Source organism: Neomonachus schauinslandi, chromosome 9 (genome assembly GCF_002201575.2).
Source record: "Neomonachus schauinslandi chromosome 9, ASM220157v2, whole genome shotgun sequence".
In the NCBI taxonomy this organism is placed as follows: Eukaryota; Metazoa; Chordata; class Mammalia; order Carnivora; family Phocidae; genus Neomonachus; species Neomonachus schauinslandi.
The window spans coordinates 25,678,773-25,704,518 of NC_058411.1; the positions used below are offsets into that span (position 1 = coordinate 25,678,773).

The window sequence follows — 25,746 nt, forward strand, 5'->3', positions numbered from 1 at the left end:
TCGCTCAGCGTGTGTGAGCAGGGGAGCCCAGGCCGCTTGCCAGTCTTCCCAACCAGAGATGGCTCATGATGGAGGCCTGCTACTCCAAGCCAACCCAGACGGATAATGTTCGAACTCTGGGCAGGACGCTGGCCCCTATGTGGAAATGTGGGTTTACTAACAATGCTGATTACCAGGGAGGGGGCAGCTGTTCAGGCAGTGGATGTGAGCATGAATGAGGGAGAGAATCACAGTCCTCCTCCCACCCCCAATCCTGTTAGTAAAAGCCTAAGCTACCAGCAGTGCCTACATCTCCTTATATCTTTTCAAAATGAAACAAAAGTAATTCTTTTTAAGGAACAAAAGCATTATGTTCTCAATACCATAAACCTGACAAATATAAAAAGACAGGCAAAAACCAAGTCATCTATCTGTGATCCAACAAAGATGGCTACTGTAAATTTTGATGTATATTCTTCCTTTGTGTGTCCTTCCCTCACACAGGAAGTGATTCTGCACTATCTGCTTTGTAGTCTGGTTTTTTCACCTAGCAATATGTTGTGAAAATTTCCCCACGTGATATTATTGGGTTTTGGCAGTTCTTATTCCACTGTTAACTTCTATTAGACTTAAAGTCAACCTGAACCCTCAAGCCTTCTTCACACTTGAATTTCTGAAACCGTGTGAAGAGCTTTATGTTTTTCCTTACTAAATCCCATGAACCAGACTCATCATTCTGGTCAGATCAAATCATCGTTAATACTGATTGTCATTCGAGGTATTCAGTATCCCATATTCATGTTGTCTGAAAATGGGATCAGTATGTCTTCTAGCTATGTAAGTGCCGAGCATATAGTAGTAGGGGCCTAAATAAATAAGAATGGATGAATGAATTCATTGATAAATATGGTGAACTAAGGGGCCAATGAAAAAGCCCCAGAGACCTAATTCTCAAACTTACACTGATGCATTGTTTGGGTACAGTTAGGTGGGTAGGGGGATGGGGTAACTGGGTGATGGGCATTAAGGAGGGCACTTGATGTAATGAGCACTGGGTGTTGTATGTAACTGATGGATCACTAAACTACCTCTGAAACTAATAATACACTATATGTTAATTAATTGATCTTAAATTAAAAAAAAAAAAGAGTTGCCTATTTAGTCACCAGATATTCCTAACGACAGTATTATCTTGTTCACATTTCTCTTCTGTGCTCACAAGATTTCATTTGGCCGGGCTGAAACCCAGTTACGATAATTCTTTCTTAGTCCCCTGATCTTCTCTTACTAAAGTAATTCTACCATGAAGGGAAATGAGGTTAGTCTAGCATGGCTTTTTTTCTTTTTTTTTCATGAATCAATGCTAAGCTTAAGTAATTCCCTTTTCCTTCTCTAAGGACTGCCAAATCATTGGTTTGCTAACCTCTTCAATTTGGGCCTGAAACTGACATCTCGGTTACTAGTTTACATATTCAGCATCTAATTTATTTCTGTCTCTTCCCTTCCTTTCCCAGTGTATGAGCTTCTTTGCACATTAAATCATGCACTGAATCACAAGGACTAAAACCATAAATCATGAATTAGTAATCATAAGAAATGCTCCTCTTTGGAGATAGTAATTCAATTATTAAGTAGAGAAAAATAAGACTGATTCAATACCATCAATCTTGTGAGTTTCATTTTCCTTGAGGAGAACAGCATTTGGATGGGGCAAATATGTGCCCTGAAAATTAAGAACCTAAATAAGGAAGAGACTGTATATCAATTGGCATCCCCCAAATAAATCTATCACCTATTGTTTACTACCCTTCTTTTAATAGAAAAGCCAAAAGTGGAAGTAGGACAACATGCTACAATAAGGTGGCTCAAAATCAATAGAGGCAAAAAAAAAAAAAAAAGCATGATTCAAAAGAGATTAAAATGTGAGCAGGGTCCAAATAAGATATATAACTTGAAATACAGAATTGCAAGCAATTGAGAGGGGAGGTTTCTGATTTATTCATTCAGTAAGCAGAGATCTAAAAAAAGGAAAAGGAAGCAGTAGTGATACCTGGAAGATGTCGGGGCGGGGGGACATTTTGGCTACTTTTTTATTTTGAGTTTATTAAATACTGTGTGACAATGATATAAATTTGGGAAGAACACACGGAGGTATCATGTCAAAAAGCCAAGCATTGATATACCTGGCCTTTAAAAATACAGTGAGAGCCCAGCCAGGTGGACTTGACAATGGATACTGAATGTGAACCAGACTTTTGCCGTCTCCACACTCGTACCACTCCATGATTGATGGAATGATCTCCAGGAGGAGGAAATAAGGACAAAGTTGGGATTTCTTAGTACATCTGGCAGAGAGTTTGGGGGCAAGCTTTATGGAACACAAAGCTGGATATAAAACCTAACCATTCAAAGGTTAAGTTCATAGCATTGTTCTAGAAGGCAGCTTAGGATTCTGGCAATCAGCAAGTTATACAGACGGAGACTCCCTTGTCCTTTATCTATTAGCAGTCTGGATCTGAAAAGACAGATTGATCCTTCGCCTTATTAACAAGAAATGTCTTTGATCCAGCTCTTTACTTTGGCATAACCAGCATACCACATGAAGCCTGAAAAATGTAGCTGTGAACTAAAAAGAAGTGAGCAAAGAGTGACCTTTAAGAAAGCCAAAAGAGAACTCCCTGACACCAGTTCATTCAACAATGAAGACCGAGTCCAGCTCAGCAAGGTTTTCATCAAATGAAGGGAAACGTCCGATGCCTTTGCGACAACAAGGCAGGTACACACGAGCGCAGCTGGCCCTGGTAAAGTGGCCCACCATGGGCCAGCGTTCACACCCTGCAAAGACAAGCCAGGAAAAGTTTTCAAAGTGAAAGTTAATGTGCAGATTGTCTAGGACAGCTGACATGCCAGTTTCCAAGAACTTCTACACTGAATTGTAGCTGGGTTCAAACCCAGTGCACACAAACAGCTTGCAAAGTGTCACAGATTTAGAATTCCTGCCTCATCACATCAGTTAGGCTCCTTTCGTTTCTCCACTTTTCCCCAGGAAGCAAAACAGCAGGCAACTTGGAAGAGTCGAGGCTCCAGCTTTGGCTTCAGTCACCTGTCTCTGCCCCCTTTCTTCAACTGGCCAAGGGAGATGGGGGAACAACTAAAAAAACTCCATGTTTCTTTTCTTTCTCTTTTTAAACTTTTTACCTTCTCTACCAGTCCTTTTTTCTTTATAAATAAAGTTGTTTTTATAAAATAGAGAAAATACTGGGGAAATCACAAGAAAGGAGGTTTTTGTTTTTTTCTTTCCTTCAAAGTTACAGGACCAAAAAGAAGGAAATAAAATGTGTACTAATGCTCAGGTCTTTTTGTCTTACTGCAGTTGTGTGTGTGTGTGTATGTGTGTGTGTGGCTTTTAGGAGCCCATTCCCAAGGTACCTTCAATGTACAATCTATGGAAACAATACTTCATCATACTAGGAAGTGGCCTCTTATTCGTGAAGTCCATGGCATGGCAACCATGGCCCATGCTTCTGTTATGTCAAGACAAGTCTACTGAAATGTGCTGTCCCCTGGGGTGCCTGGGTGGCTCCGTCGTTTAAGTGTTGGGACTCTTGATGTCAGCCCAGGTCTTGATCTCAGGGTCCTGAGTTCAAGCCCCATGGTGGGCCCCACACTGGGCATGGAGCCTACCTGAAAAAAAAAAGGAATGTGCTGTCCCCAAGATTTACTAGAGGGGCTTAGTCCAACGTCACAGCTAGTGCAAAATGCAGGCACCTGCCTCCGAGAGGATACCACCCTAACTCTTGATTCTGGTCCTCAGCTGCTTGCACTGAATACTACTAATTTGTAACCAGCCCCAGGAGAGTGATTCTCAGTGTGGTCCCCTGAACCAATGGCACAGCATCACCTGGAAACTTGTTAAAAATGAAAATAATCGAGCCTTACCCCAGACCTACTGGAACCAGAAACTCTGGATCTGGGTTTAGCAATCTGTTTTCACAAGCCCTTCAGATGATTCGGACACACACCATTGAGAATTACTAGGAGAGTGGTTAAGAGCATGGATTCCGTGACTACTTGCTTGGGTTTGAATCCTGACTGCCATTCACCAATGTGTATCTTGGGCAAATCATTTCTTTTCTCTGTAGTTAGTCTCTTCATCTGTAAAATGGGAATGATAACAGTACTTATCTTACAAAGTAGCTGTGAGCACTAAATCAGTTAATACATGTAGAGTTTTGAGAACAGTTGCTAGCACATAGTAAAAGCTTTTAAATGAGTTAAGGTATACATAAAACATTTAGTGCACAGCATACCATAAGCAATACATGTTACTATTAGCTAGTATTACTTTTATATATGATTTTATTTTTGAGGTTCAATAGTACATAACCTGATTTCTCAGAGATCAACAGGCAATCCATATTCTTATACAGTAAAAGGGGTCCTCTTCATATAGAGAAGCAAAGAGCTTTCCTATGAATATTATAAAAATAGGAATATAATAGGGATTGAATCAAACAAAAATTCTTTACTTCCAGAGCTCTAAATTCAGACATTATACTTGCTGATGAAGGAATGTATGATTTCTCTCCATGTCTGTCTGTGACCTGGTTCCCCACACACTAAGTCCATAAATGGCCTGGAGCCTAAAAGGGACATCTTTCATTATTTCTTTTTCTTTATATCCTTTTCATGATAACACGGTTCTCTCCAACTACTCGATCTTAGCCAAACAGCTGAGAAGCAATGGTTCTCTTCTAACATACCATAGTTACTGAAAAATGCATTTGTTAAACCATAGCTAAAATGATAAGTCGTATTTCTAAGACATGTTGACCAGCACCAGCATGATCAGGCCACTGTAAGAAACCAAGAACACTAAAGTAGTCATCCTAATCTACCTGAACTGCTGGGTCAAATCTGTGAAAGAAATTAAAAAAGTCAGAGTCAGAAAAGTCAGCATACAAAGCAAATAGAAATTTAATCCGAATCCTAAATACAAACCATATATACTTATAGTTAGCTCTTCGGGCTAGTGATGTTTCCTGCCCACACACAAAGCATGAGTGTGGTGAAAGTGAAAAACTGTCCAGAGTCATAGACTGTGGTAAAGGTATTTATAATGCCGAACTATTTGCTTCAGCTTCTAACCAAATTTTTCTCCACTTTTGTTCACAGGTTGTTTCTTATATTCCACAAATGATAGTTTATTTTCAGAAATCTTTCCACCTCTCTTTTGCACATTATCATCATTAATAAATAGGTCTTAGACTAGTCTGGGATACCATTGTGAAAAGTCTAGTACTGATTTTCCTCTTCCGAAGAGTAGGAAAGTTAAACTAGTAAAAAGAGCATGAGCTCTCATGTCAGACAGAGCTGGACACTAATACTGTTGAAAGGTCCATCCTACTCCAAGCAATCTACAGAGTCAGTGCAATCCTTGCCAAATATAGCATTTTTCACAGAACTAGAACAAATAGTCCTAAAATTCGAATGGAACCACACAAGATCCCAAATAACTAAAGCAACTGAGAAAGAACAAGGCTGGAGGTAACACAGTCCCAGATTTCAAAATATACTGCAAAGCTACAGTAATAAAAAAAATATGGTACTGGCACAAAAACAGACACATACGAACAGGATAGGGAGCCCAGAAATAAACCCACGCTTATATGGTCAATTAATCTTCAAAAAAAAAGGAGGCAAGAATGTGCAATGGGGAAAAGATAATCTCTTCAGTAAATGCTGCTGGAAAAACTGGACGACAGCTACAAGCAAAAGAATGAAACTGGACCGCTTTCTCACACCATACGCAAAAATAAACTCAAAATGGATTAACGACCTAAATGTGAAATCTGAAACCAAAAAAACTCCTAAAAGAAAACATAGGCAGTCATCTCTTGGGCACTGGCCTTGGCAACATTTTTCTAGATATGCCTCCCAGGCAAGGGAAACAAAAGAAAAAAATTAAGTATTGAGACTACACCAAACTAAAAAGCTTCTGCATGGCAAAGGAAACTACCAACAAAATGATAAGGTAACCTACTAAGAAGGTATCTGCAGATATGCCCAATAAGAGGTTAATACCCAAAATATTTAAAGAATATATACAACTTGACACCAAGAAACCCACCAATAATCTGATTTAAAAATGGGCAGAGGACCTGAATAGACATTTTCCCAAAGACGATGTATAAAAAGATATTCATCATCACTTATCAGGGAGATGCAAATCAAAACCACAATCAGATACCACCTCATACCAGTCAGAATGGCTAGTATCAAAAGGACGAGAAACAACAAGTGTTGGTGAGGATGTGGAGAAAAAAGTCCCGTGCAGGACTGCTGGGAATGTAAATTGGAGCAGCCACTGTGGAAAACAGTAAGGAGGTTCCTCAAAAAGTTAAAATAGAGCTACCACATGATCCAGTCATTCCACTACTGGGTATTTACCCAGAGAAAACAAAAACACTCATTTGAAAAGATATATGCACCCCTATATTTGCTGCAGCCTCATTTATAATAGCCAAGATATGGAAGCAGCCCAAGTGTCCATCAACAGATGAATGGATGAAGATGTAATGTGTACACACACACATACACACACACACACACACGAATATTACTTAGCCATAAAAAAGAATGAGATCTTGCCATTTGTGACAACATGGATACATCTAGAAGGTATTACACTAAGTGAAGTAAGTCACACAAAGCTAGATATTGTATGATTTCACTCATAAGTAGAACCTAAAAACAAAACAAACAAAACCCAGAAGTAGATTCATAAATACACAGAACAAACTGGTGGTTGCCAGAGGGGAGGGGGTGGGAAGATGGGCAAAATAGGTGGGGTAAATTAAGAGGTATTGCATTTTTTTTTTTAAGATTTAATTTATTTATTTGACAGAGAGAGATATAGCGAGAGCAGGAACACAAGCAGGGGGAGTGGAAGAGGGAGAAGCAGGCTTCCTGCTGAGCAGGGAGCCCGACGTGGGACTCGATCCCAGGACCCTGGGATCATGACCTGAGCTGAAGGCAGACGCTTAACGACTGAGCCACCCAGGCACCCCGAGGTATTGCATTTTCTTAAAGAGGGATTATATTTTAATAATAAAAAAAGAAAAAGAAAAAAGAAAGAGCTAGACTCAAATGGCAATATTTCGGGATGCCCGGGTGGCTCAGTTGGTTAAGGTCATGATCCCAGGGTCCTGGGATCAAGTCCCGCGTCGTGCTCCTTGCTCAGTGGGAAGCCTGCTTTTCCCTCTCCCGCTCCCCCTGCTTGTGCTCTCTCTCTGACAAATAAACAAAATCTTTAAAAAAAAAAAAAAGGCAATATTTCTAAGGCTATTTCACCATCTATACTTGAGGATAACAATATTCATGTTATAGCATGTTTTCAGGAATAAATAGGATAAATCATAAAAGCACAGGACCTGGCATGAACTGAGCACTCAATAAATGTTAGCTCTTTTTTTCTTCCCTTTCTTTTGTTCCCTTCTTTAACCAATGGCAGAACGGAATCTTATTGTTTCAAATAAGGGAGGCATATTTCTGAATTAATAGTGAATTGTAAGGTATATTGAACAATCAATTTAAAAATTAATACATGCTGACTACGAAAATGCCCAACTACTGAAAAGTGTGAAGAAGGAGAAAAAATGTCACCCCTAATCCTATTCTGCAATCATGGTACCCTGGTGTGTGTCATTCATCTTGTTCCAGTATACTGTGATTATATGATCCTGCTTTTATCATTTCATATTAATGTGAACACATATGAATATATTTTATTTATTTATGCATTGTAAAAGATATGTGTATATTTTTCCAAACAGAAAAAAAAAACTCCTGGTACTCCACAACTCTGTATGCCGCTGTGCTGAAAACAGGACATTAGCTTTAGAAAACAAAAGGAAGGGAGCAACTTCCTAAGGAGGAAATCAAGAAAGGCTTGATTTCTTCAAAGTAGAAATGATCTCAAAAGATGACCAGCAATTTGACAACTGGAAAGGACATTCCAGGTAGAAGGAACAGCATATAAAAGAGCGGGGAAGAATAGGAAAGCCAATGTGGCTAAATGGTGGGGGTGGGGGAGGGTACAGAGATGCTGTAATTACAGCCGGTAAGACAGTGACCTCTCATCTGCTGTATTCTGAAATAGAAATGTTACTGGTCAGAACTGTCATCTAAGTAAAGCATAGCACAGTAGCTTTAATTGGAATCACTCATGCACTCATGATGAAGCTACCACGGAAAGGCTAAAAAAAGCTCAGCTTTGGGGAAGGCAAAGGGCATGAGTAAGCGTGGCTTAGGATGGCCAAGCAGGGAGACATGCAGCTCTCACCGCCACTACTCCATTAGCGTGAGGACTCTCTAAATGCCTGACTTCAAGCGAAGCCCTTTACGTGCCTTACCATGCTTAGCCTTCACAGCAACCCACGGAGACAGGTGTTACTGTTCTGTATTAGAGATGAGGACACCGAGGCTTACACTGAATAACAGGTTTACCTTCACATGCAGAGTAAGTGAAAGAGCTGCTTTTGAACCTAAATCTGGAGGATTCCACAGTTAACGTGGAAGAACAGAAAATGAGAACCTAAGAGTCTTTGCTAAGGATTTTCTAGTTAATAACAATTATTGCTATAGGCCTTTGTTTTAGGAATACTAAAATCATCAAAGACCCGGGGCACCTGGCTGGCTCAGTTGATACAGCATGCAAGTCTTGATCTTGGGGTCATGAGTTCAAGCCCCACAATGGGTGTAGAGCCTACTTAGAAAAAAAAAAGTCAAAGACTCAGTACCAAAAATAAAATATTTAAAATAAAACAAAATCATCCACGACGCAAACAAACAGTGACTGATTTTTGACAAGCGAGAAAAACCAATGCAATGGAGGAAGGATACCCTTTTTTAAATTAGCCATTTGTTTACTAACAAATGGTGCTGGAGCAATGGCATATTGATAGGTAAAAAAACGAACCATAACATAAACCTCATACTTCACACAAAAATTGATTCAAAATAGATCATAGACTTAAATGTAAAACATGAAAAAGATAAAATCGTCCCAAAGATGTCTTTTAAAACCATTTGAAACCAAAAAGATAGTTCAATTTTAGCCACAGGCAATATGAGGGTAACGATGAAGACGGAGAAAGGTAGATGCCCGGCAGTGCGCTCAATGTTTTCCATGTTTTACCTTACTGAAACCCTTCACGTTCCGAGCGGGCAGAGACCATTCATGCCTCAAGTTACAGATGAGGCAACTGACGCCTGGAGAGGCCCAGCAACCTGCTCAGCTAATTGCGGGGTCTGAGCACCTGTCTGCTCTGCAGTGCCACCTGCCCTCTATGTGGGGGCTGCCTCTCAAAAATCGTAAATATTTGAAAATATAGAAAAATAAGACTTCTTTCTTACCCAAAATGGACTTTTAAAAGTGCCTAAACGAAGTTTAAATCCAGATGGAAGTGAAGAGCCACCTGAACCAGGATCTTCGTCCCTTCCCCCCTTTTCATTCTCCCTCCCTGGTTAAAGGGCGGGGCTAAAAGGCCTGTCCCTGACCACCTGGAAGTCATGTCAGGGAGTGCCCTTCAGCTCCACAAAGTCTTTACATCTCAATTCCACGGAGGCATGAGAGGACTTCCAAGAGAAACAGAGGCCCAGGCCTTCAGATGAGTGCACACACTGGGCACCCAAGAGGACTTCAGACTCCACAGAGGGCCTTCATGTAGTGGGATTATTACTGATGGACAGAGAGCACCTGTCTGCTATGTGGCAGTCCTCATCTCCTTCTAGGTCCCCTTCTGGACAGCAGAGGGAGAAGATACATCACTTCAAAACTGGTAAGCTATTGGTCAAGCAGGCTGCTTCGCTGTCCGATATTAAAGCCCAACACTGAAAGAGAAACTTAGGCACAGTGTGAGGGGGGTTAGCAAGCAGGTGTTCACTCACTCTTCTGCTACTTGCCTCCACCTTCCTTCCTTTTGTCAGGGGGTCAAGAGGTAAACAAATTCTCCACATACCAGGACTCCCTCAAAGTGGACCAGCCTCTGAAAAGCTGACTGGAAGAAGCTGTCCAGGTATGGAAGGGTTAAGGCGCGTCCTGTGCTGTTGGCTCTTCATTATTATCACTTTGAAAAGCCGCTGGGTTTACAGGAAGAGTGTGAGAGCTGCAGTTTTCCCAGCCAACATTTGGTTCCCATTACCGTGAATAATCTCTCTCCCCTCCCTTCCCCAACCCCCACCCTTCCCCTACTTTTCCACATTTTATATTTAAAGTACATCAAACACTTTTCTTCCCTTTTAATATTTTCCTTAAGCTTCCTTCACTCAGTTTGCTGGGCTCTGTGACTTTTCTGGTTATTCATTACTTAAGGAGGGGGAAGGGTCAGGCTCCATGGATGAAATCAGTCAAAAACAAAACCAGGAAAGAAAAGCACCTAAGCAGTGTGGTGGAAAGAAGCTGACTCACAGAGATTCTTTCTAGTCTTAGCTGACATTAAGAAAAGAAAGAGACCACCGAGAACCCTTTATCTTCCCACTGCTGGGCCCGATCCCAGTTGTACTCCTCCCCCAAAAAAACCATCCCTGATATATCCGAAAATAGATTCTGATCTAATTTCATCATCAGTAAAAATGGGAGGGAGTTTATGAAAGAGATGTGACAGTCCAGCAGAAGAGACAGGAAGACCAATGGTGTAATGTTGGCAAGGGTGTGGGGAAAGGGCATGCTTCTATACTCCAGACTGGAGGGGAGAGCGGTATAGCCTTTGTAGAGGCCAATTTGACAATAACTATAAAAAATTCAAAGTATACACAGCATTTGATGCAACAAATTCCACTTCTTGGAACATAACCTATAGAAATACTTGCACATGCACATATACATATATGTATAAGGTGCTCACTGCAGATGCCTAAATTGGATACAACATACTGCTCTTTAATAGGAAAATGGTACAATAAATTATGGTGCATTCATACTTTGGGAAACTACACAGTAGCTAAAAATACTTAAGTAAGGGGTGCCTGGGTGGCTCAGTCGTTGGGCGCCTGCCTTCGGCTCAGGTCATGATCCCAGGGTCCTGGGATCGAGCCCCGCATCGGGCTCCCTGCTCCGCGGGAAGCCTGCTTCTCCCTCTCCCACTCCCCCTGCTTGTGTTCCCTCTCTCGCTGTGTCTCTCTCTGTCAAAGAAATAAAAGCTTTAAAAAAAATAAGTAAATTTATATAAACAGACCAAAAAACATGGAGACATTAGGAAAGAAAAAAAGTCACAGAAAAATATATGCAAAAATAAACAATTCAAGCTTTTAATGATGGTCGTCTCTGAGGAGAGGGCTTTACCTCCTCACAATCTGTATATATTTATTAGATTATTTTATGATGTGGCTACATGTGTGTATTATTTGTACAACTAATTTTTTAAAATATGGAAATACTTCAGTCTATTGAAAACTGGAAAATATATAGTTAGGTATATTATATATTATATTAATTACAATGTGTGTGCGCATGTGTGTGCGCGCGCGCGCGCGTGTGTGTGTGTGTGTGCGTGTGTGTGTGTGTGTGTGTGTGTGTGTGTGTGTGTACGCACATATATTCCCCCCACCCCCCACCACTGGTTTGCAGTAATGTGTAAATTGTCTTGAACTGGAAGAAATTTGAAACTCAGAACATTTTTTCATTTCACAACATGTATCAAGTTGGACTTAGGTAAACAGATAGGATAAGAAATTATTAAGAGAATCCCCCAGAAATTCAGACAAGACAGAAGTGGATAAATAGGAGAGAAGAAATGATGACTCCAAGAGGCCTAAAAGTTTCTAAGGGCATAGTCGTGATGATGAAAACAGTGAACACTGGTTAAACAAAAAAATCATACTATATGTGTAGTGCAAGGATGGGAGGAGGGAAAGAGTGTGTGTGTGTGTGTGGTAGGGGTTATGCCGGGAGGAGGTAGTATAAGAATGCTAAACTTCCATCTCTTGATAGAAAGTTATTAAGTAATATATAAAATGCAAAGTCCAAAATGGCAGACTAAACATATGATTTAGAAATATGAAGGGAAATAGCCACTTAAAAGAATTGAAAGGAGTTATTGCTGAGGTCTGGAAATTAACATTATAGCAGTGGGGAAAGAAAGAGCAAAGGAATCCCCGTGTGAGTTCACACAGCAACACTGCGGGCACCTGCGGGGAGCTGGTGCTCCCCGAGAAAAGCGAAAGCCAATAAAACCCATCTCCGGCACCACCAAAAAAAAAAAGGAGCAAAGGATTCCCATTTTCAATATAAATCTTACAGAATTATTTAACTTTTAAAACTACGTACCTGAATTATTGTGGGAATCAGCCTTTAAGATATCCCCCAACAACCCCCACCTCCTGCTATTCCCCTACCCTCGAGGCGTCTCCTCCCATCCTGAATAGAGGTGGCCTGTGTCAACAATAAGATGCTGCAAAAACGACAGTGTATTTGAAAGACCTAAACATTAAGAGAGAAAATGGTGAGACTCTTAGAAGAAAACAAAGGGCACAAACTTCATGACATTGGATTTGGCAAAGATTTCTCGGATACGACACCAAAGGCACAGGCAACGAAAAAAAACATGGAAATATTGTACTTCATCAAAATTCATTTTTTTTGCATTTCAAAGGACACTAACAACAGAGTAAAAAGGCAACCTAGGAAATGGGAAAAAATATTTCCAAATCATATATCTGACAAGGGACTAATACCCCAAAATACATAGAGAACACCTAAAATTCAGAAAAATGAAAAACCAAACAACTCCATTAAAATCTTGACTAGGCATTTTTCTAAGGAAGATATACAAATGGCTACCAAGCACATGAAAAGATGCTCAGCATCACTAATCACTAGGGAAGTACAAATCAAAACCACAATGAGATATTACCTCCCACCCATAAGCACGGCTACTATGAAAAAAAGTAGAAAACGCCAAGTATGGGTTGATGATGTGGAGACATTATAACCTTTGTACACTGCTGGCGGGAATGTAAAATGGTGCAGCTGTTATGGAAAACAGCATGATGGTTCTTCAAAACATTAAAAACAGAATTGCCCGGGGCGCCTGGGTGGCTCAGTCATTAAGCGTCTGCCTTCGGCTCAGGTCATGATCCCGGGGTCCTGGGATCGAGCCCCACATCGGGTTCCCTGCACCGCGGGAAGCCTGCTTCTCCCTCTCCCACTCCCCCTGCTTGTGTTCCCTCTCTCGCTGTCTCTCTCTGTCAAATAAATAAATAAAATCTTTAAAAAAACCCCAAAAAACAAAATTGCTCTTCTTCTCCAAGAAACACCAAATGGCAGATGATGAGTGTGCTGTGGGAAACCTGAAAGCAATGGCTTCCACAGAAGTTTGGGCAACAGCTTCTGGGACCAGAGTTGCAGGTGTGCTGAGCCACAGAGCTCACTAAGTCAAGGCTGAGGACAAGTGGCTGCCTGTCACCAAGCTGGGCCACCTGGTCAAGGACATGATCATCAAGTCCCTGGAGGAAATTTATCTCTTCTCCTTTGCCCATCAAGCACTCTAAGGGGTCGTGGACTTTTCCCCAGAGATGACCATTAATGGTGAGCTGGAGGATTATGCCTGTGCAAAAGCAGATCCTGGCTGGCCAGGGAAGCAGGTTCAAGGCATTTGTCGCCATTGGGGAACCACAAGAGCCATGTCAATCTGGGTAAATGCTCTAAGGAGGTAGCTACTGCCATTCACAGGGCCATCACTCTGGCCAATCTCTCCACTGCCACCATGCAGTGAGGGTACTCAGGGACCAAGACTGACGGGTCCCACACCAACCCCTACAAGGTGACCAGCTGCTGAAGCTCTGTGCCAGTATGCCTCATTCCTCAGCCTGAGAGGCACTGGCATCCCAAATGCTCTGCCCAAAAAGCTGCTGCTGATGGCCGGTATCAATGACTGCTGCACCCTGTCCAGGGGATGCACTGCCACTCTGGGGAACTTAGCCAAGGCCATCTTGGATGCCATCTCCAAGACAAGCTATGTCACCCAACCTCTGGGGAGAGACTGTGTTACTCAGGTAACCCTCTAAGGAACTCACCATTGACCATCTAGTAAGGAGCTACACCAGAGTCTCCGTGTAGAGAAGTCAGACTCCATCTGTGGACACCATGTAGGATATTTATACAAGAAAAATCAAGTGAATTAATTAAGTTTGGAAAAAAGAGAATTATCATATGATCCAGCAATTTCACATTGGATACATACTCAAAAGAACTGAAAGCAGAGACACGAGTAAGTATTTGCACACTCATGTTAATAGCAGCATTATTCACAACTGCCAAAAGGTGGAAGCACTCCAAGTGTCCATCAACAGATAAATGGATAAACAAAATGTGGTATATACATACAATGGCAGAGGATTCAGCCTTAAAAAAGAAGGAAATTCGGGGCGCCTGGGTGGCTCAGATGGTTCAGCGTCTGCCTTCGGCTCAGGTCATGATCCCAGGGTTCTGGGATCAAGCCCCACATCGGGCTCCTGGCTCAGCGGGGAGCCTGCTTCTCCCTCTCCCTCTGCCTCTCCCCCTACTCATGCTCTCTCTCTCTTTCTATCTCTGTGTCTCAAATGAATAAATAAAATCTTAAAAAAAAAAAAAAGAAGAAGGAAATTCAAACAGATGTTACAACACGGACAAACCTAGAGGATATTCTTCTGCACGAAATAAGCCAGTCACAAAAGGACAGATATTGTATGATTCCACTAATATGAGGTACCTAGAACAGTCCGATTCATAGAGACAGGAAGTGAAATGGTGACTGCCAGAAGCTAGGGGAGAGGGCATAGAAGTTATTGTTTAATGAGTACAGAGTTTCAGTTTTGCTAGATGAAAGAGTTTTGGAAGTGGATGGTGGTGATGGTTGCACAACAATGTGATGTACTTAATGCTACTGAGCTGTACACTTAAAAAGGGTTAAAATGGTAAATTTTATGTTATGTGTATTCTACCACAATTTGAAATTTTTTTTTAAATGATGGTACATGACTTCTGAGGCTGGGTCATAAAAGATATTGTAGCTTCTGTCTTTCTCTTGAGTCATTCATTCTGAGGGAAGCCAGCTGCCATGTCATGAGGACATGCAGGCAGCCCTGTGGAGAAGTCCATGTGGTGAGAAACAAAGGCCTCCTGCCAATAGCCAGCATGATCTCATCATCCATGTGAGAGTGAGCCATCATGGAAGTAGATCCTCTAGCCCCAGGCAAGCCTTCAGATGACTGCAGCCCTCTCGGCTGCTATCGTCATGAAAGAGCCCGAGCCAGAGCCAGAACCACCCAGTTAAGCTGCTCCTTAATTCCTGACCCACAGAAACTGAGATAATAAATGTTTGTTGTTTTAGGCTGCTAAACTTGGAGATAATTTGTTAATAACACATTTTAAAAGGAAAAGAAAACTTAGCTTTAAAGCACTATCCTATCAGAGTGGCCTGCTTTCCTAACATGGCACATGTCAGGTTAGATTACCATGATGGCTTGCTATTGAATTACAATGCATCTCTTCACTAAAGCCTTAAGAGAGAGATTCTCACCTCTTCTATACTGAGAAAACTTCGTAAAGTGTGGAAGTTTGATCAGTATGTAAAAGATATTTAACTATACATTTTATTTTATTTATTTTTGGGGGGGGGAGGGGCAGAGGGAGAGAATCTTAAGTAGACTCCATGCCGCGCGTGGAGCCCAACGCTGGGCTCAATCTCACGACCCCAAGATCATGACCTGAGCCGAAATCAAGAGTCCGATGCTCAGCTGACTGAGCCACCCAGGTGTGTTACAGCTAGTAGGTCTGTCAGAAGAGTGCCGAGCTGTTCAGATCTTGCAGCACTGCAGAGCAGTGTATATTTGCAATATGTGAGAGATAAAATGTGACATCAAGCTGGTACCAAATACAGATTGTGTGTTTATTTGAATATGAAGAAGCTTTGCCTTGTGAGTGTAGTCAGGGCTGTAAATAAATAGTACTACTCCAAGAGCCACACAGTCCTGAAAAATGGCCAAGTGAGGAGTATAACTGTAGACAGTTTAGTGGATGCTGTGAGACACTGCTCTACTTTAATATTGATTTCACTGGGTGGCATTTACTGGACTGAGGACTGGCTTCAGTCTTTCAGTCCCTTCAGGTGTGTTGAGCATAGTGTACTGCAAACACAAAAATGGGTTTTGGTCGGGGAGGGGGAAGATGGCGGAGGAGTAGGGGACCCTATTTCAACTGGTCCCCGGAATTGAGCTGGATATCTACCAGACCACTCTGAGCACCCACGAAACCAGCCTGGGATGTAAGAAGATCTGGATCTCTACAAACAGAATATCGCAGGCGGTTGGTTTTGAGGTAGGAAGCGGAGAGCCGTGATTCCGCGGGCAGATATCGGAGGATAAACGGCAGCGGGAGGGTGCCTGGCCATGGGGATCCTACACCGCCGGTGAGCAACAACCTCGCGCACTGCGGACGGGCACAGACTCGCAGACCGCTGGCGTCGGCAAAGAACTTTAGGGCAGCCCCGGGGTGGAAAATCAGACCAGCAAGCAGGGTCACGCGCGCACCGCAGCCCCCGCCCCCCCATAAAAACCAGAGCGACGGTTGCGCGCACGCAAACTGCAGCCTCCGAGATGGAAACCTGGTGCGCCGGGGTTGCGCTGGTGAACTGCAACCCCCAGGATGGAAACCCCGAGCAGCGAGCAGCAGAGTCGCGCGCAGGCGAACTGCAGTCCCCAGGACAGAACCCCAAGCGGTGGAGCCGAGCGCGCGCGAGCTGGGAGCGGCTGGCGGTTTTAGAAGCCCAAAGGGCAGAGACGTGCCCCAACCTGGAGGCAGGACTGGGGGCGCTGCAGAGGGGCGCACAACCCAGGACACTGCAGTTTATAGCAGCACGGACAGAAATGGAGCCGATGTGGCCTGGAGAGCTCACTGAAGAACAGACTGAGGTCTCTCTGCTCCGAGGCAGAGGGTTGGAAACGGTCTCTTCTGCTCTGACTCGCGGAAGAGACGCGGAAAGCTGCCAGGGAAAGGCGCCAGAGAACAAAAGCCCCAAAGACTGATTCCCACTGAGCCCATCCCCCGCCACAGGGGCGCAGGGCAACTCCGCCCAAACAGGGTTGCCTGAGTAACAGCGTGACAGGCCCCTCCCGCAGAAGACAGGCTGGGAAAACAAGAGGCCAGCAACCCTAAGGTCCCAGGAAAACAGGTGCATCTTGCTTGGGTTCTGGTCAATAATTTGGACTCTATACATTCCCTCAAACACCCATCAACAGAATGACTAGGAGGAGGAGCCCCCAAAACAGAAAAGACTCAGAGATTATGACTTATGCTGCAGATTTACAAATGGATGCAGATATAACCAAGATGTCAGAGATGGAATTCAGGCTAGCAATTGTGAAGACAATGGCTAGAATGGAGAAATCAATTAATGGCAACATAGAGTCTCTAAGGGCAGAAATAAAAGGTGAATTGGCAGAACTTAAAAATGCTATCAATGAGATCCAATCCAATCTAGATAATCTAATAGCTAGGGTAACTGAGACAGAAGAGAGAATAAGCGATCTGGAAGACAGTATAATAGATAAAAAGGGAAAAGAGGAGGCCAGGGAAAAACAACTCAGAATCCATGAAAATAGAATCAGAGAAATAAGTGACACCATGAGGCGTTCCAATGTCAGAATAATTGGAATCCCGGAGGGAGTGGAGAGAGAGAGAGGGCTAGAAGATGTATTTGAGCAAATTGTAGCTGAGAACGTCCCTAATCTGGGGAATGAAACAAACATTCGAGTCCTAGAGGCAGGGAGGACCCCTCCTAAGGTCAAGGAAAACAGGCCAACACTCCGGCATGTAATAGTAAAACTTGCAAATCTTAAAACCAAGGAAACCATCTTAAGGGCAGTTAGGGGGAAGAGATTCCTTACGTACAGAGGGAGGAGCATCAGAATAACGTCAGACCTATCCACAGAGACCTGGCAAGCCAGAAAGGCCTGGCAAGACATATTCAGGGTACTAAATGAGAAGAACATGCAGCCAAGAATACTTTATCCGGCAAGGCTTTCATTTAGAATGGATGGAGAGATGCAGAGCTTCCACGACCGGCAGAAGTTGAAAGAATATGTGACCACTAAGCCGGCCCTGCAAGAAATATTAAGGGGAGTTCTATAAAAGGAGAAAGACCCCAAGAGTGATCTACAACAGAAATTTACAGGGACAATCTATAAAAACAACGTCTTCACAGGCAACATGATGACAATTAATTCATATCTTTCAATAATCACTCTCAACGTGAATGGCCTAAATGCTCCCATAAAACGGCACAGGGTTGCAGATTGGATAAAAAGACAGGACCCATCCATATGCTGTCTACAAGAGACTCATTTTGAACCTAAAGATACATCCAGACTGAAAGTGAAGGGATGGAGATCCATCTTCCATGCCAGCGGACCTCAAAAGAAAGCTGGGGTAGCAATTCTTGTATCAGACAAATTAGATTTTAAACTAAAGTCTGTAATAAGAGACACAGAAGGACACTATATCATTCTTAAAGGGTCTATCCAACAAGAAGATCTAACAATTGTAAATATCTATGCCCCCAACATGGGAGCAGCCATCTACATAAGCCAACTGTTAACCAAAATAAAGAGTCATATTGATAACAATACGTTAATTGTAGAAGACCTCAATACTCCACTCTCAGCAATGGACAGATCATCTAAGCAGAAAAATCAACAAGGAAACAAGAGCTTTGAATGATACATTGAACCAGATGGACCTCATAGATATTTACAGAACATTCCATCCTAAAACAACAGAATACTCATTCTTCTCAAGCGCACATGGAACTTTCTCCAGAATAGACCATATACTGGGTCACACATCAGGTCTCAACCGATACCAAAAGATTGAGATTATTCCCTGCATATTCTCAGACCACAATGCTCTAAAACTGGAACTCAATCACAAGAAAAAATTTGGCAGAAATTCAAACACTTGGAAGCTGAAGACCACTCTGCTCAAGAATGTTTGGGTCAACCAAGAAATCAAAGAAGAACTTAAACAATTCATGGAAATCAATGAGAACAAAAACACATTGGTCCAAAACCTATGGGATACTGCAAAGGTGGTCCTAAGGGGGAAATACATAGCCATCCAAGCCTCACTCAAAAAAAGAGAAAAATCCCGAATTCACCAACTAACTCTACACCTTAAAGAACTAGAGAAAAAGCAACAAACGACGCCTAAGCCATGCATTAGAAGAGAAATAATTAAAATTAGAGCAGAAATCAATGAATTAGAAACCAGAAACACAGTAGATCAGATCAACGAAACTAGAAGTTGGTTCTTTGAAAGAATTAATAAGATTGATAAACCACTGGCCAGACTTATCCAAAAGAAGAGAGAAAGGACCCAAATTAATAAAATTATGAATGAAAGGGGAGAGATCACGACTAACACCAAGGAAATAGAAACAATTATTAGAAATTATTATCAACAACTATATGCCAATAAACTGAGCAATCTGGATGAAATGGAGGCCTTCCTGGAAACCTATAAGCTGCCAAGACTGAAACAGGAAGAAATGGACAACCTGAATAGGCCAATAACCAGTAACGAGATTGAAGCAGTGATCAAAAACCTCCCAAAAAACAAGAGCCCAGGGCCTGATGGATTCCCTGGGGAATTCTACCAAACATTCAAAGAAGAAATAATACCTGTTCTACTGAAGGTGTTTCAAAAAATGGAAACAGAAGGAAAACTTCCAAACTCATTCTATGAGGCCAGCATTACCTTAATCCCCAAACCAGGCAAAGACCCCATCAAAAAGGAGAATTTCAGACCGATATCCCTGATGAATATGGATTCCAAAATCCTCAACAAAATCCTAGCTAATAGGATCCAACAATACATTAAAAGGATCATCCACCACGACCAAGTGGGATTTATCCCCGGGATGCAAGGGTGGTTCAACATTCGCAAATCAATCAATGTGATAGAACACATTAATAAGAGGAGGGAGAAGAACCATATGGTCCTCTCAATTGATGCAGAAAAAGCATTTGACAAAATACAACATCCTTTCCTGATTAAAACTCTCCAGAGTACAGGGATAGAGGGAACATTCCTCAAGCTCATAAAATCCATCTATGAAAAACCCACAGCGAATATCATCCTCAATGGGGAAAAGCTGAGAGCCTTTCCCTTAAGATCAGGAACACATCAAGGGTGCCCACTCTCACCACTGTTGTTCAACACAGTACTAGAAGTCCTAGCAACAGCAATCAGACAACAAAAAGAAATAAAAGGTATTCAAATTGGCAAAGAAGAAGTCAAACTCTCTCTTTTCGCAGACGACATGCTACTTTATGTGGAAAACCCAAAAGACTCCACCCCCAAATTACTAGAACTCATCCAGCAATTCAGTAATGTGGCAGGATACAAAATCAATGCACAGAAATCAGTTGCTTTCTTATACACTAACAACGCAACTGTAGAAAGAGAAATTAAAGAAACGATTCCATTTACAATAGCACCCAAAACCGTAAGATACCTCGGGATAAACCTAACCAAAGAGGTAAAGGATCTATACTCTAGGAACTACAAAACACTCATGAAAGAAATTGAAGAAGACACAAAAAGATGGAAAAATATTCCATGCTCATGGATTGGAAGAATAAACATTGTTAAAATGTCTATGCTACCCAGAGCAATCTATACCTTCAATGCCATCCCGATCAAAATTCCAATGACATTTTTCAAAGTGCTGGAACAAACAATCCTAAAATTTGTATGGAATCAGAAAAGACCCCGAATCACCAAGGAGATGTTGAAAAAGAAAAACAAAGCTGGGGGCATCACGTTGCCCGATTTCAAGCTATACTACAAAGCAGTGATCACCAAGACAGTATGGTACTGGCACAAAAACAGACATACAGACCAGTGGAACAGAACAGAGAACCCAGATATGGACCCTCAACTCTATGGTCAAATAATCTTTGACAAAGCAGGAAAAAACATGCAATGGAAAAAAGACAGTCTCTCCAATAAATGGTGCTGGGAAAATTGGACAGCCACATGCAGAAGAATGAAACTCGACCATTCTCTAACACCATTCACAAAGATAAACTCAAAGTGGATGAAAGACCTCAATGTGAGACAGGAATCCATCCAAATCCTAGAGGAGAACATAGGCAGTAACCTCTTTGACATCGGCCACAGCAACTTCTTTCAAGATACATCTCCAAAAGCTGGTGAAACAAAAGCAAAAATGAACTTTTGGGACTTCATCAAGATAAAAAGCTTCTGCACAGCAAAGGAAACAGTCAACAAAACAAAGAGGCAACCCACAGAATGGGAGAAGATATTTGCAAATGACACTACAGATAAAGGGCTCGTATCCAAAATCTATAAAGAACTTCTCAAACTCAACACCCAAAAAACAAATAATCAAGTCAAAAAGTGGGCAGAAGAGATGAACAGACACTTCTCTGAAGAAGACATACAAATGGCTAACAGACACATGAAAAAATGTTCATCATCATTAGCCTTCAGGGAAATCCAAATCAAAACCACACTGAGATACCACCTTACACCAGTTAGAATGGCAAAAATGGACAGGGAAAGAAACAACAAATGTTGGAGAGGTTGTGGAGAAAGGGGAACCCTCTTACACTGTTGGTGGGAATGCAAGTTGGTACAGCCACTTTGGAAAACAGTATGGAGGTTCCTCAAAAATTTAAAAATAGAGCTACCCTATGACCCAGCAATTGCACTCTTGGGTATTTACCCCAAAGACACAGATGTAGTGAAAAGAAGGGCCATATGCACCCCAATGTTCATAGCACCAATGTCCGCAATAGCCAAACTGTGGAAAGAGCCGAGATGCCCTTCAACAGATGAATGGATAAAGAAGATGTGGTCCATATATACAATGGAATATTACTCAGCCATCAGAAAGGATGAATACCCAACTTTTACATCAACATGGATGGGACTGGAGGAGATTATGCTAAGTGAAACAAGTCAAGCAGAGAAAGTCAATTATCATATGGTTTCACTTATTTGTGGAACATAAGGAATAACATGGAGGACATTAGGAGAAGGAAGGGAAAAATGGGGGGGGCGGAATTGGAGGGAGAGATGAACCACGAGAGACTATGGACTCTGAGAAACAAACAGCATTTTAGAGGGGAGGGGGGAGGGGGGATTGGTTAGCCCGGTGATGGGTATTAAGGAGGGCACATACTGCATGGAGCACTGGGTGTTATACGAAAACAATGGATCGTGGATCACTACATCAAAAACTAATGATGTATTGTATGGTGACTAACATAACATAATAAAATTAAAAACTACCAAAAAAAACCCAAAAAACGGTTTTTGTGCCACAGCAGGCTTTTGACCAACTTAGTGTTAGGGTTCCTTACTGGAGGAAGCCAAAGCTCAGATCCTAACAATGGCAAGCATGTTGAGTTATGGTTCTGGTTAAAGGAGAAAAGTCTTGACCTGATCCATCTACATTTTCGTGCCGCCAAAGACAGGCATTGGCTCAAGAGCTGCCCGGGTGGAAGTCCGGGCTGTGATTACGAACCTAGAGGCATTTCCGTTCATTCAGTATACATTAAGTTGGTGGCTACTCCGTGTCAGACACCGCGGTGAGGGACAGGAGTATAAAGATGTTTAAGTCTTCACTTCAAAGGAGGTGGTAGAGGGAAGACATGAAAATGAATTATGACACAGTGTGACTGCCACAGCAAGTAGGCCGCCTCCATGTGAGATGATCGTAGAAAGTGCAGACTAAGGGTTAGCACTGAGCTGGATCCAGAATGACAAAAAGAATTTCCCAGATATAAATGAATGGGGAAGAGAAAGAGAGTGGAAACATTAGGTACAAAGACGCAGCAATGTTAAATCACACACCCACATACACCTTCCCCTGACTTCTTTGGTTGACATTAACTAACAGGGCAGGTACTGGGATAAAATCCCCTTAGAATGGCACATCGAGCACTTGAACGTTGCCTCCTCATCCTCAACCATCCCCTACTTGTGACATGACACTGCCCTTCAGGAGTGCTCCTCCCCGTTTCTCAGCCCTTCTCACCTAGCAAAACACAACAATCTATCCTCTGCAAGCCTACTCTGGTTTTCTTGATAGAACTTATGCCCCAAGGCCCCAAAATGCCCTTTGTTGGGATGTTTTTTGGACTGTGACTGTTCTTCACAGTGACTATTTCCTACCCACTGGACCAACCTTTCAACCAGTGGGGTTCATCATTCTGGTCTCTCTCCACCCAGAGCGTGACAACATCACAGTCATGCAGTGTTTGCTGAATGAACAAATGCATGAGTAAATTAACATTCCACCAAAGAAAGGAAACTAGAATAAGCCTTTGGCGGAGTTAGAGGGATCACATGGAAAGTTCATCAGGCAGAAGATTTGAAGCCCTGGGTTCTAGTCCTTACTTTACTACCAGGTAGGGGTGAGAATTTACACAAACCACTTAACTTCAATTTTTAATACCTGCAAAACAGGGTATGGACAGATGACATGGAAATGTTTCCAGTAATTCCCATTTACTAAGCACTTACTCTATGGCAGGCACTTTCTAAAAGTGTTTTTCCCATGTCGCTTAATTTTCATCTGCTCCTCAGAATATCTGTCTTCATCTAGATGTAATGATAGTAGATTCAAAGAGCTTGCCCTCAGCGACATAGCTGGCAAGTGGCTAAGAAAGGGAGGGATCCGAATTGGTCTGTCTCTAAAATGCATGCTCTCAAATACCAGGTCATCACATTTAAATGTGAGATCTTCAATAATCTAAATAAAGGAATTTGGACCTTCTCAAGCCATGTGACAGCCCTAAAAAAAACAGCAGTGCTTGTTTATCTACTTAAGGGGACAGGGACTGGGTGACACGTGGTGATGCACCAAACTTCAGGGTCTTGAAAGGGGGAGGAGCCTTTCTGGATGCAAAGTCTGAGCCCAGGAAAAGGAAGAAAAGGCAGGAAGAGAGGCGAGGGGGGGGGGGGGGGGGGGGGACAGCCTGGCAGAAAAGCAAGGGCAGGCACAGGCAAACAGAAGGGTCCTGAGTGGGCTGCTGCTGAGGGCGCCGGGCTGGGCGGAGGGAGAATGATGAAGGGCCAGTGCTGCTGCGGGGCAGAGCTTCGGGAGGCGGGTGGCCATCTAGGGAGAGAAGGGTCTGCCAGGGCTGGCAAATCCAACCCAAAGCAGGAAATGGGATGGGTCAACCTTGCTTCGCTAAGAACGGAGGGGGTTGAAGAGAAAACTCAGCCCAGGGCCTGAGGGGAGAAAAATGGGGAGACTAGCAAGAAAAACAATGACCCCGCAGGTCTGAAAGGAAGAACCTGCAGACTTAGAGAGAGGTGGTGACAGAGAGGGCCTAGAATGGCCCATTTCACGCTTTAAACCTGTGCCAAGCTGAGTAATGCGGGACTGCGCTGGTGATTTACCTCAGCTCTGGGGAGATTAGTCTGTGCATCACCAGCAGCATAAACAAACATCACTATTCTACAGTCATAAGTGCTATTAATACCAAAGAGATCTAATTGTGTGCCGACCTTTATAGTTCACAAAGCACGTTCACGTACAGGATGGCGCCGAACCCCCACGACAACCCAGGCATCGCCACTCCCCACATGGCAAAGTGAGGCTTAAGTTTTGTCAAATGATTTAGCCCAAGTCAGGAAGTTCCAGGTCGACCTGGGACTGGCATTTAGGTCTTCCTGTTCCTGGTCTAGGGTTCTGGGATAGGAGTAAAATCTAGCCTTTGCCTTTTAAAGACTTACATCTCAGGAGAGAAAGAACAAAGATATATATACATAGCTAGACAGCTAGATAGCTAGATAATTACACAAAGGAGCAGATACTATACTCCAGAAGAGTTTAGTCCAGAGGAAGGGGCAAGGCTGGGGGCAGCTGGAAACAGCTCGAGGCTACTGCAGACTGGACAGGGGGAGGGGATCACTAAGCAGGAAAGCAAGGAAGCAGGGAAAGCTCCGAGCGTGGGCTTCAAGGGGTACTTTGCCTACCTAGTCCCTCCCCACAGCACAGCAGTTGGCCAGGGCAATCATTTAATAAATACATACTGTTGACATTGTGCTAAACGCCGAAGATCCAAAGGCGTACAAAAGGTAGGTTCAAGACATTTACTCCAAGACCAAAAGTGTTGGGGCTGCTTGCTGGGGCGGGCTGGTGCGGGGCGGGGGGCGGGGGGGTGTTGTCTGTCATCTGTGCTTTTGGAAAAGGGAGCTGTTCTATTCTCAGAGTGATAACCCAATCCATCAGAGGAATGTAGGACCTCCAGTTTTTCGAACCTTACTACTTTCCCAAAATAGAAGAGGACTCTGTTTGCCTCTCCTTTGGCAGGTGGTCAGAAAGGGTCACAGCTGAAAAGGGAAAAGGGAGCATTCAAGTAGCTATTTCACAGCAGAGTCATGTAAAAAGAAAAAGCAAGAGGGTTGTGTTTAGCAACTTGCTCCACAGTTTGGTATTCACCCTCCCAACATTCAAGCCCTGTTGTGTATACGATGCACATGTAGTCAAGAGAAAATGTGATACGGGAATAGAGTGAGGGGGCCCGCAAAGTGCTGAAGCAGCATACCTGGCAGCTGCTAAAACAAAACTTCAAAGATCTGGCTTCTTTGAAAAGCCATCAGGCAGGACCCCCCACACTCTACCCCCGTATCACATTTTCTCGACTATATGTGCGCAGTATACACAACAGGGCTTGAATGTTGGGAGG

The 25,746-nt window shown here is 42.8% G+C and overlaps 1 protein-coding gene and 1 pseudogene across 1 annotated transcript in view; one reads left to right on the forward strand and one right to left on the reverse strand.

Annotated features, from left to right (window-relative positions):
- Nucleotides 1–25,746, reverse strand: part of TTLL5 (tubulin tyrosine ligase like 5) — a 274,932-nt gene that overhangs the window by 96,384 nt on the left and 152,802 nt on the right.
- Nucleotides 697–14,131, forward strand: LOC110571704 (annotated as a pseudogene).